We start from the raw sequence: 10,584 nt of genomic DNA on the forward strand, positions 1-10,584 counted from the left end.
GTCCAAGGCGATGTGGGACCAGGGCCGACTGGGGGTGGATAGGGGGCGCAACAAGCCAGCTGGAGGTTGATGGGATGATTTACCCCGGGCACAGACTGAGCAGGCAGCCACAAACTCACGGGTGTCCTTGGTCATGCCAGGCCACCAGAAGCTCTGCTGGAGGAAGCCAAGGGTCCTCTGAAACCCTGGATGGCAGGTGAGTTTGGAGGAGTGGGCCCACTGGAGCACAGGAGAGCGGACCGAGTCCGGGACGAAGAGGCGGTTAGGAGGTCCGGTACCAGGGTCGGGCTGGAGTCTCTGAGCGTCCTCGGATGGTCTGCTCGATCTCCCAAACAGCAGCACCAACGATACAGTCAGGGAAAGAATCCGATCTGGTTCGGGAACATCACGAGAAGGGGACTCACACGAGATAGGGCATCTGGCTTGGTGTTCCGGGAACCAGGGCGGTACGACAGGGTGAAGTGAAACCTGCTGAGGAACAAGGCCCACCGGGCCTGACGAGAGTTGAGGCGTCGTGCAGAACGGAGATAGGCGAGGTTCTTGTGGTCGGTCCAGATAATGAAGGGGTGTTTCGTGCCCTCCAACCAGTGCCTCCACTCCTGAAGAGCCCACACTACAGCCAGCAACTCTCTGTTTCCCACGTCGTAATTCCTTTCAGCAGGGGACAGACGGCGAGAGAAAAAGGCGCAGGGATGCAGCTTTTGAGTCTCTGGGTCTCTCTGGGACAACACGGCTCCTGCACCTGTCTCGGATGCGGCCTCCTCCACAACAAAGTGAAGGGCCGGGTCCGGATGTTGGAGACCGGGTGCAGAGGTAAAAGAGTCTTGAGCCGTGTAAACGCTGCTGCCGCTCTGGAGACCACCGGTAGGGGAGTTAGGAGGTGAGCCTAGTGAGAGGGCTGCTACCCTGCTATAATCACGAATAAACCTCCTGTAAAAATTGGCGAAGCCCAGAAACCTCTGAAGCTCCTTGCGGTTAGTAGGGATGGGCCAATCTGTCACTGCCTTGATTTTTGCGGGATCTGGCTGTAACTGGCCCTGAGCGAGGATGAACCCTAGGAAGCTGACTGAGTCAGAGTGGAACTCACACTTTTCAGGTTTCACGTATAGTCTGTTCTCTAACAGTCTCTGGAGAACTAGGCGAACGTGTTGCTGGTGCTGTTCAAGGGAGTGGGAAAAGATGAGGATATCATCCAAATAGACAAACACAAATCTATTAAGCATGTCTCTGAGCACGTCGTTAATTAGGGCCTGGAAGACTGCTGGGGCGTTCGTAAGACCAAAAGGCATTACTAAATACTCGAAGTGACCCATAGGAGTCTTAAAAGCTGTCTTCCACTCGTCCCCCTCTCTGATCCTGACAAGGTGGTAAGCGTTCCTGAGATCAAGTTTGGAGAACACCTTGGCTGAACACAGGGGCTCAAAAGAGGGATCGATTAAGGGGAGAGGATACTTGTTCTTAATGGTGATATCATTAAGTCCCCTGAAATCAATGCACGGGCGGAGTGTAGTGTCTTTCTTTTTAACAAAGAAGAATCCTGCCCCTAGTGGAGATGAGGAGGGACGAATGAGACCGGAGGCTAACGAGTCATGAATGTACGCCTCCATGGCCTCCTTCTCGGGGACGGAGAGGTTGTAAAGGCGGCTACTAGGCAGGGAGGCGCCAGGGATTAAATCAATCGCACAGTCGTACGGGCGGTGCGGAGGGAGAGAGACTGCTAACTCTTTGCTAAAGACGGGAGCGAGATCGTGGTACTCAGAGGGAACGTTAGTTAAATCCGGAGGCGAGGGAGTGACTGAGGGGCGGTGAACAGGAGGATTGGCGGAACGTAAACAGTGGGAGTGACAATGAATGCTCCAGTTAGAGATGGTAGCAGTTTTCCAATTGATTTGGGGGTTATGGAGCTGTAACCAGGGGAGACCTAACACCACCGGTGCGTGAGGGGAAGGGATAACAAAAGGCTGGAGGCTTTCGCGATGATTACCAGAGATGATTAATGTGATGGGAACAGTGCGATGAGTAACCTTAGCGATGAGTCTACCGTCAAGGGCCGTGACAGTCTTGGGGGTGGTTAAGGGCTCTAAGGGAAGGTGGAGTTGTTGCGCGAGGCTGTCTTGAATAAAGTTGTCGTCGGCCCCTGAATCTATGAGAGCCTGAATGGGCACGGAGTCGTGTTCCCACACTAAGCTAGCTGGGACAGCTAAACATAGGGGAGGGCCAGGAAGGGAATTGGTCTGGCTCACTCGTGTGCCCTGGTTCACGAGTGAGCCCTGTCTTTTAACAGTTCCGGACAGGAGGCGAGAAAATGACCAGCTTGACCACAATAAATGCAAAGTTTGAGATTAAATCTCCTCTGGCGCTCACTGGGGGTTAAACGGGCTCTACCAAGTTGCATGGGTTCTTCCTGGGAGGACGAGGGGGACTCTACAGGTGGTCTAGGTGTGACAGGAGGTTGGAAAACTGTCTGACCAAAAGGGGGAGCCAAGGTCCGTGATCTAAGGCCTTTGGCCTGGCTCTTCTCTCTGTGTCTCTCCCTCAACCGATTATCAATGCGTATAGCTAGAGAAATGAGGCCCTCAAGGGAATCAGGTTCATCTCTAGAAGCTAGTTCGTCCTTTAACTCCTCTGACAAACTTCTAAGGAAAATCCCCTTAAGTTCAGTTTCCCCCCACCCGCTCTCAGAAGCCGTGATGCGAAAGTCTATGGAAAATTCTGCCACAGATCTAGAACCTTGTGAAAGGGAAAATAAACGCTTGGCTGCTTCTTGGCCCTGGAGGGGGTGATCAAATATGCGACACAACTCACTGGAAAACACAGAAAAAGACGCTAACAAAGGGGACTCCCGCTCCCAAATAGCGGTGGCCCAACGGGAGGCTTGACCACGTAACAAATTTATCACAAACGCTATCTTAGCCCTGTCTGTGGGATAACTAAGGGGCTGCTGATCAAATACCAAAGAGCAACGTAACAAAAATCCTCGAGCTTTGCCTATCTCTCCTGAAAAGACATCTGGATGGGGGACCTGAGGTTCTCTAAGGAGGTGGAGAGGGGGGGAAGGTGTGGGATCTGCTAAGGGTGGCTGATTGCTAACAGGTGCAGGCTCTGGTGGTGAGGACTGAGGCTGATTGGCAGTGAGTAATTGGTCGGAGATACTGGAGACCTGGGTGCTGAGGGATTGTAGTGATTGTAGGATACCTTTTAGCATTGTCTCATGTTGTCCGAGGCGTTGTCCTTGGTGAGATATTGCAGTCTTGATTGAGTCCAGGTCCGCTGGGTCCATTTCTGGCCTGAGTTTTCTGTTGTGTGTATGGTGATGTAGAACCCAGGATGCGGAGGCGGAGAAGCAGTTTTAACAGTTTTATTAGCACAGGTCAATAATCAGGGAATGTGAGTCCAAGAGTCCGGGGGGAAGAGAGTGCTGGAGCTGGCTGCAGTGAGCGGGGAGTGAGGCACTGGAAAAGAAAGGAGGAGGCACGTTAGAAACAGTCCACAAAACACAAGCACTGGAAATTTCTCAAAGGTCCAATAATAAATTCTGAAGACTTCTCTGAGGGTATCTCGAGAGAGAGTGTGAGCCTGGAGCAAAGGTTTACCGCGAGGGAAGGTAGTCAAAACTCAGGCGCTGGTGGAGAGCTGCAGCTGATCTTAAGTAGTCCCTCCTGATGAGACCTCGCTGCAGGTGTGATCTCTCCACAGCACCCGGGGGGAGGGGAGAATGCCTCAGGGAACACAAAGTCAGGTTAGCAGCCAGCAGTAGTGACTCCGGAAACCGGAAGTTAACAAAATAATACAAAATGTGCAACGTGAAACACCACACTTTTGGTGGAACCGTGCAAATCCATCCAGCACTGGCAACTGGGCGGGGCAAAAGTGAGTTAGGGCCGTGGGTAACACCTACACACACCAAAATTGGTACGCATATGTATCCTGATGAGACAAACAAAAAATTACATTATGGCCATCCTCTAAAATGTACAGGAAACGCACTACAAACCATTTTTTGTCAAATTTTGGCGTTTTTGGAAAACCGCACATTTCACATTTGAACAAACTCGTCCTAGGCCTTTCATCTGATGGACTCCAGAATTTTTTTGCATAAACTAGACTACCTGGAGATCTAAAGTTGAGCTCTGCAGGAGTTTTCACCAGTAGGCAGGGCCGTAATAGGGGCCCGATTTTGCCTTATTTTTGATGTGATTTTACAGTCAAAGTTACACGACAAGGCCTTATAACCTTTTAGTGCTTATGTCAATCATCACCAAACGTCACATGGATAATCACACACTGGTCCTGAATACAACCATGCATCAATTACATCACTTTCTCACAGCGCCCCTTCTGCCAGGTGAAGATTTACACCCTTAATTTTTCATGACTGTTTTATGGGTTGTCACAAAAAATTCACCAAAATCAATCGTTCATCCTAGGCCTATGATTGTCGCTGTGCTTATGGATCATCATCAGAGCTACAAAAAAGTCATTTTGACCCATGCCAAAATCCCAAAAGGAAGTCCACTAGCTCCGCCCCAAATCCAATATACCTCCATTTTTTGGCTGGCTATAGCTGCAGAGCTCTGTGACCTGCTGATGTCAGCTTCTCGATGTCCTCCTCCTGAACCTCCTTCCTCCTCTCCTCTTTCCTCCTCCTCTTCTTCACCTTCTCCACCTTCTCACCTGGAGGAGACTCACCTGACGCCATGTTGGAGGAGGAGCCAAGCAGGTGTTACACCTGATGGATCCTGTTAAAACAACATCTTTGAAGAATCTGACTTTAAAGACATTCAAATGACCATAAAATCAGCTATTCCTAACTATTAAGTCTCTCCTGGACGTTTTCTCTTTAAAGCTTGTCAAACATCGACCCTGTGGTTCACAGTCAGGCTCTAAACATCCTTTAATCAGGACGACCTGGGCTGGAAGAACATGTGTGCTGCAGTAATGTCACTGGAATTAAAACAAAGTTATGGGACTGAAAAACAAAAGAAAACAAAAACTGAACAGAAATTAAAACTCAATGATTTTATGTTTTAAACACAGTCAAGTCAAAGCCTGGGTTTATCAGGGTCCAGTCTCTGGGTTTATCAGGGTCCAGTCTCTGGGTTTATCAGGGTCCAGTCTCTGGGTTTATCAGGGTCCAGTCTCTGGGTTTATCAGGGTCCATTCTCTGGGTTTATCAGGGTCCATTCTCTGGGTTTATCAGGGTCCAGTCTCTGGGTCTATCAGGGTCCAGTCTCTGGGTCTATCAGGGTCCAGTCTCTGGGTTTATCAGGGTCCAGTCTCTGGGTTTTTAGGGGCCCTGTTTAACTGCCTCCATGTTTACTCTGCTCCACTGTTATTTGTCTGATCATGGAGAAGGTTCATGAACATTTTTCTAACTTGAACAGATGTCTCATGTCGTGTCTGTAATCTGGACTCTTCTACTGAGTTTAACAGCCTTATATTGAAGCTAACAGCGCCCTCTGCTGGAGGAGGAACATGCCACTCAGTAACCAGAAACATGATTGAAGGACATGTCTGAGGATCTGTGAGGGACCGTTAAATCAGCTGTTTGGACATTCACTTCTTCTTTCACTCTTTTAGGTTTGTTAAAGTATCGTCTACTGAATCTCACACAGTTAAAACTACGGCAGCCCTAAAGGTTGACTGCAAAAAACATTTAACAGGATACAAAATAAAATAAATCAAATAAAACACAAGGACTTTTTAGTATGGCTAAATACATTATTAAAATCAAAAATGTCTTTAAAAACCAACATTTGATAAAGTAAAACACAGAAACGATTGATCAAACAAAATGTCAGTGAAGAACCGAGATATGCTGATAAAAATAGAGGTAATCTGATTAATCTGAGGTCAATTTGAAGACAGTTTTTATAACTGAATGAAAACAGATTCAAACCGGATCAATGAATTTAAAATAATTTCTCATTGAAGGAGCAGAGGGAAAGTAAAGAGATGATTATAATGTAGGAGATGAAAGTGAACTGAAACATTAAAATGTGCATTATTAAAATCATAATAAACAATAATCCAGATTATTTCTATTTATCACTATTTATCTATTTTTATTTATCTCAATTAGGGAGATGTTTTTACTGACCCTCAGGGCCACCGTAGTTTCCCATCCTCTTTGAAGGATCCCTCTGCTGGAGTAGCTAGTGCACCAATCAGAGCGTGGTTTCATAGTTTTTTATTGATCTTATGTAATATTCTAATTTTCTGAGACACTGAGTTTTGGGTTTTCTTATCTGTGAGCGATAATCATCAACATTTCAAGAAATAAAGGCTTGAAATATTTCACTCTGTGTGTAATGAGTCTTTATAATATACAGGTTTACCTTTCTGAAATGAGGGACAAAAAAATGGAACTTTTTCATGATATTCTCATTTTTTAAGCTGTACCTGTATGTATACAGTGTTGCACCTCTTCAACCTTGCAAATGTTCAAAAAAGAGCCAGTCAGAAAATTTACTCCAAAATATGTTCATACAAAAATATTTATTTAAATCTGTTTCTGTTGCCTGGTTACCACTGGAAGGCCACGCCTCTAGACAACTTCACAACCCTTGGCTTGATGAGACAAGCTCCTCCCCATGCTCAGTGTTTCCATGGAAACCATAATTAATGATCCGAATGATCATCAGGAATCACGATCAATGGTTCTACATCACTGAACAGAACACAGATCTCCACCTGCCTACAGGGGGCGTGGCCTTTTTGATCACACCTGGGCTGGGAGCCTGTGGCTCCTGGACCAATGAGGCTTCACTGAAAGAAAACGACCAATCAGGTGTCAGCATTCAGGTCTGTGTTTACAGTTGGTGTGATTGACGGCTGTCAGTTACCTTTCAGTGGGCGGGTTCTCCCTGTCTGACCACAGCTCACCTGAGCCGTTCTCCTGAGTTCTGCTGAGACCTTTGAGAACGGAAACATCAGGAGACATCAGAGAACATTTGGAGAACATCAGAAGAACATTTAGAGAACATCAGAGAACATTTAGAGAACATCAGGGGACATCAGAGAACATTTGGAGAACATCAGAAGAACATTTAGAGAACATCAGAAGAACATTCAGAGAACATCAGGGGACATCAGAAGAACATTTGAAGAACATTTAGAGAACATCAGAAGAACATTTAAGAGAACATCAGGGCACATCAAAGAACATTTAGAGAACATCAGAAGAACATTTAGAGAACATCAGGGGACATCAGAGAACATTTAGAGAACATCAGGAGACGTCAGAGAACATTTGGAGAACATCAGAAGAACATTTAGAGAACATCAGAAAAACATTTAGAGAACATCAGAAAAACATTTAGAGAACATCAGAAAAACATTTAGAGAACATCAGAAAAACATTTAGAGAACATCAGGAGACGTCAGAGAACATTTGGAGAACATCAGAAGAACATTTAGAGAACATCAGAAGAACATTTAGAGAACATCAGAAAAACATTTAGAGAACATCAGAAAAACATTTAGAGAACATCAGGGGACGTCAGAGAACATTAGGAGAACATCAGAAGAACACCTGGGATCATCAGAGAACATCTAAAGATGACAGAGAGATGCAGCGTACTCACAGTTCTGCCACTGGTCGTTCCCCTCTGAACTATAAACAAAAAAATAGAGAAGTCTAAGGGTCTCAAACTGTGGTTCCAGACCTGTCAGTGGTCTCAGCTCATCTCTTCACTATTACTGTTACCTGTGAGGTACTGGGCTGGTGAGGCCAGATGCTACATTGGCTCCTCCCCTCATGGTGACCTGCTCTGTGGAGGGTGAAGAATGATGGGAAATGAACTCATGTGTCCTGAACAGGACTCTACTAAAAACCACATAAAGACCTGTACCACATAAGGACCTGTACCACATAAGGACCTGTACCAAATAAAGACCTGTACCACATAAGGACCTGTACCACATAAGGACCTGTACCACATAAGGATACTTGACAATTTACCTGTACCACATAAAGACCTGTACCACATAAGGACCTGTACCACATAAGGACCTGTACCACATAAAGACCTGTACCACATAAAGACCTGTACCACATAAAGACCTGTACCACATAAGGACCTGTACCACATAAAGACCTGTACCACATAAAGACCTGTACCACATAAAGACCTGTACCACATAAGGACCTGTACCACATAAAGACCTGTACCACATAAAGACCTGTACCACATAAGGACCCACACAGTTAAAACTACGGCAGCACATAAAGACCTGTTGACTGCATAAAGACATTTAACAGGACCTGTACCACATAAGGACCTGTACCACATAAAGACCTGTAGTATGGCTAAAGACCTGTACCACATAAAGACCTGTACCACATAAACCTGTACCACATAAAGACCTGTACCACATAAAGATTGTACCACATAAAGACCTGTACCACATAAGACCTGTACCACATATGACCTGTAAATAAAGACCTGTAATCTGATTAATCTGAGGTCACATAAGGACCCGAACTAATGAAAACCCGCATTCAAACCAGTGGAAGAGAATTTACAAACCTAACTTGATCTTGAACCTTTCCAGTTTTAGTCACCAGAGAGAGTGGTGATGCATTGTGGGACGGTTCAGTAGGACCGGTCTGCTCCTGATTCAAACTCTAAATACCTACCAGTCCTCCATAGATACCACTGTATGAAGGATCGGGTAGACTAAATGTGACGTCAGATTAAGGATGTATGGTGGGAGAGGATGTGGTTTGGACTCACCTGGCCCTTCCCTCCTTCATGATCTGGTTCCTGATTGGACACTTGTGACATCACTCTTCCTGTAAGGAGGGCGGGCTGATTTAGGATTTAGTTTGAGCACATGGCTGCAGGTAGATGCTACCTGGGCTGCTTCTATTCACTGGAGGGACATGTCTATATGGTAGCCATCTTGGAGAGGGGTCACTGCATCACTTTATTAATGACAGCAGGAGGTCTAATAGAATCAAAACATTCAGTCATGATTAAAATGTTCATAACTCACTGAAATGTTTTATTTTCCTTTTTAACTCCAGATATCATGTATTTATGTTTTTGTTCCTATATATTTATGATCTAGGATTCTTGCATCAATAAAAAAACAGTTTTCCATACCAAAATGCTCTATCCAAGATCAAATAGCATTAAAATATAGTTCCACCTCCATAGCTTTATAGCAGCAGCTTTACCCCTCTCCAAGATGGCGTCCTCGTAGTCACATATCACAGACCTGAAGGTGAAACCTACATGCCTATAGACTGATCACTAATCCAGGGAAGTATTGATTGATTTCATTAACAATGATTGGTTGTTACCTGGCATGATGTCCCAAAGGTGGGTTGTGAGGGTGTGGTCTGAGTGGGCGTGGCCTCTGGGTGTATAGATCCTGCTGCAGAGCGGCGGTCAGGTGTTCTACCAGACGATCTCGAATGTGACTAGAGGGATCCTAAAGTTCAGAGACAGACAGGCACAGATTACGCCTGCCACGGAGTCCATCATCCACCTCTCCAGTTTAAACGTCTGAACTGACAGGCGTTTAGGAACGCCACAGCAGTTTGAAGTTTAAACTTGTTTATCGTGGCTGTGAACGGGGCTTCACTGTAAACACAGACACACCTGTGGAGGTAGACTTCTGTGTTGTTACCTGGTAGTGAGTGAGTGCGCTCAGAGCCTCCTTGTAGAGCTGAACAGCCTTCCTCTTCTTCCTCTGCCTCAGGTAACACTCTGCTAACGCCTCACACACCTGAACCTGGGCCAGGTGGTCGTCTAGGAGACAGACAGGAGGAACATTAAAGAGATGTTTAGTTTAAATATTCAAATCTGTCTCGTCCAATCAGCTTCATCGCTGACAGAGATCGACCTCTGGCCCACCCCAGAAATCCTGTAGCACAAATTATTCACTAAGGTTGTCAACATTTTAGATTCTTGTTGATGCCACAGCTAAAATGACAGAGTCTGGATGGCATCAAAAACACTAGAGCCCTGATGAAAAAGCAGATCTTTGGTTCACATTGGACACAGGAGTTTTTTCGCAAAATGTTAACTAAAAAAAATATAAATTAGCCAATAGGGTTGTAGGACTTATGCTTTTATTGCAGTTATGATGGTACTCAGTGATTTATGTGTATAAACATGACTGAATCTATAATAAAGATGTAAAAAAGAGCAGAGCTTAGGTCAGGGATGTACCGGTGTCTTTAAACCCTTGCAGAGCATGCATGAAGCTCTCTGCTGCCTCCTCTTCATCGCCCAGCTGACTGCACGCCAACGCCAAGTTACTGAAACACCGTGCCTGGTCACCACGGCAACCCAGAGAGCCTGCACACACACATCTATAGTGGTGATCATAGTAATTGATTGTTGATCTAAAGTATTGATCAATGGTTGACTCACCGTACAGCCCAGCAGCGAGGCGGTGGTACGTCACGGCTGCTGTGTACTGGCCCTCAGCGTTTAGAGCCGCTCCAAGGTTGTGCATCACTTTGGCCAGCAGAGGGGGCTGCTGAGCTGAGGGCCTGAGAGCCTGACGGAAAGTCAGAACAGCCTCAGGGAAACACCTGAGACGGCAGTAAGACACTCCCACTGACAG

General features: G+C 45.9%; 1 pseudogene; it reads right to left on the reverse strand.

The window, feature by feature from the left end:
• Nucleotides 1-6,662: 6,662 nt before the first annotated feature.
• The window catches only part of LOC121514207, a 7,489-nt pseudogene continuing 3,567 nt past the window's right edge, over nt 6,663-10,584 (reverse strand).

Source organism: Cheilinus undulatus, linkage group 8, assembly GCF_018320785.1.
Source record: "Cheilinus undulatus linkage group 8, ASM1832078v1, whole genome shotgun sequence".
Lineage (NCBI taxonomy): Eukaryota > Metazoa > Chordata > Actinopteri > Labriformes > Labridae > Cheilinus > Cheilinus undulatus.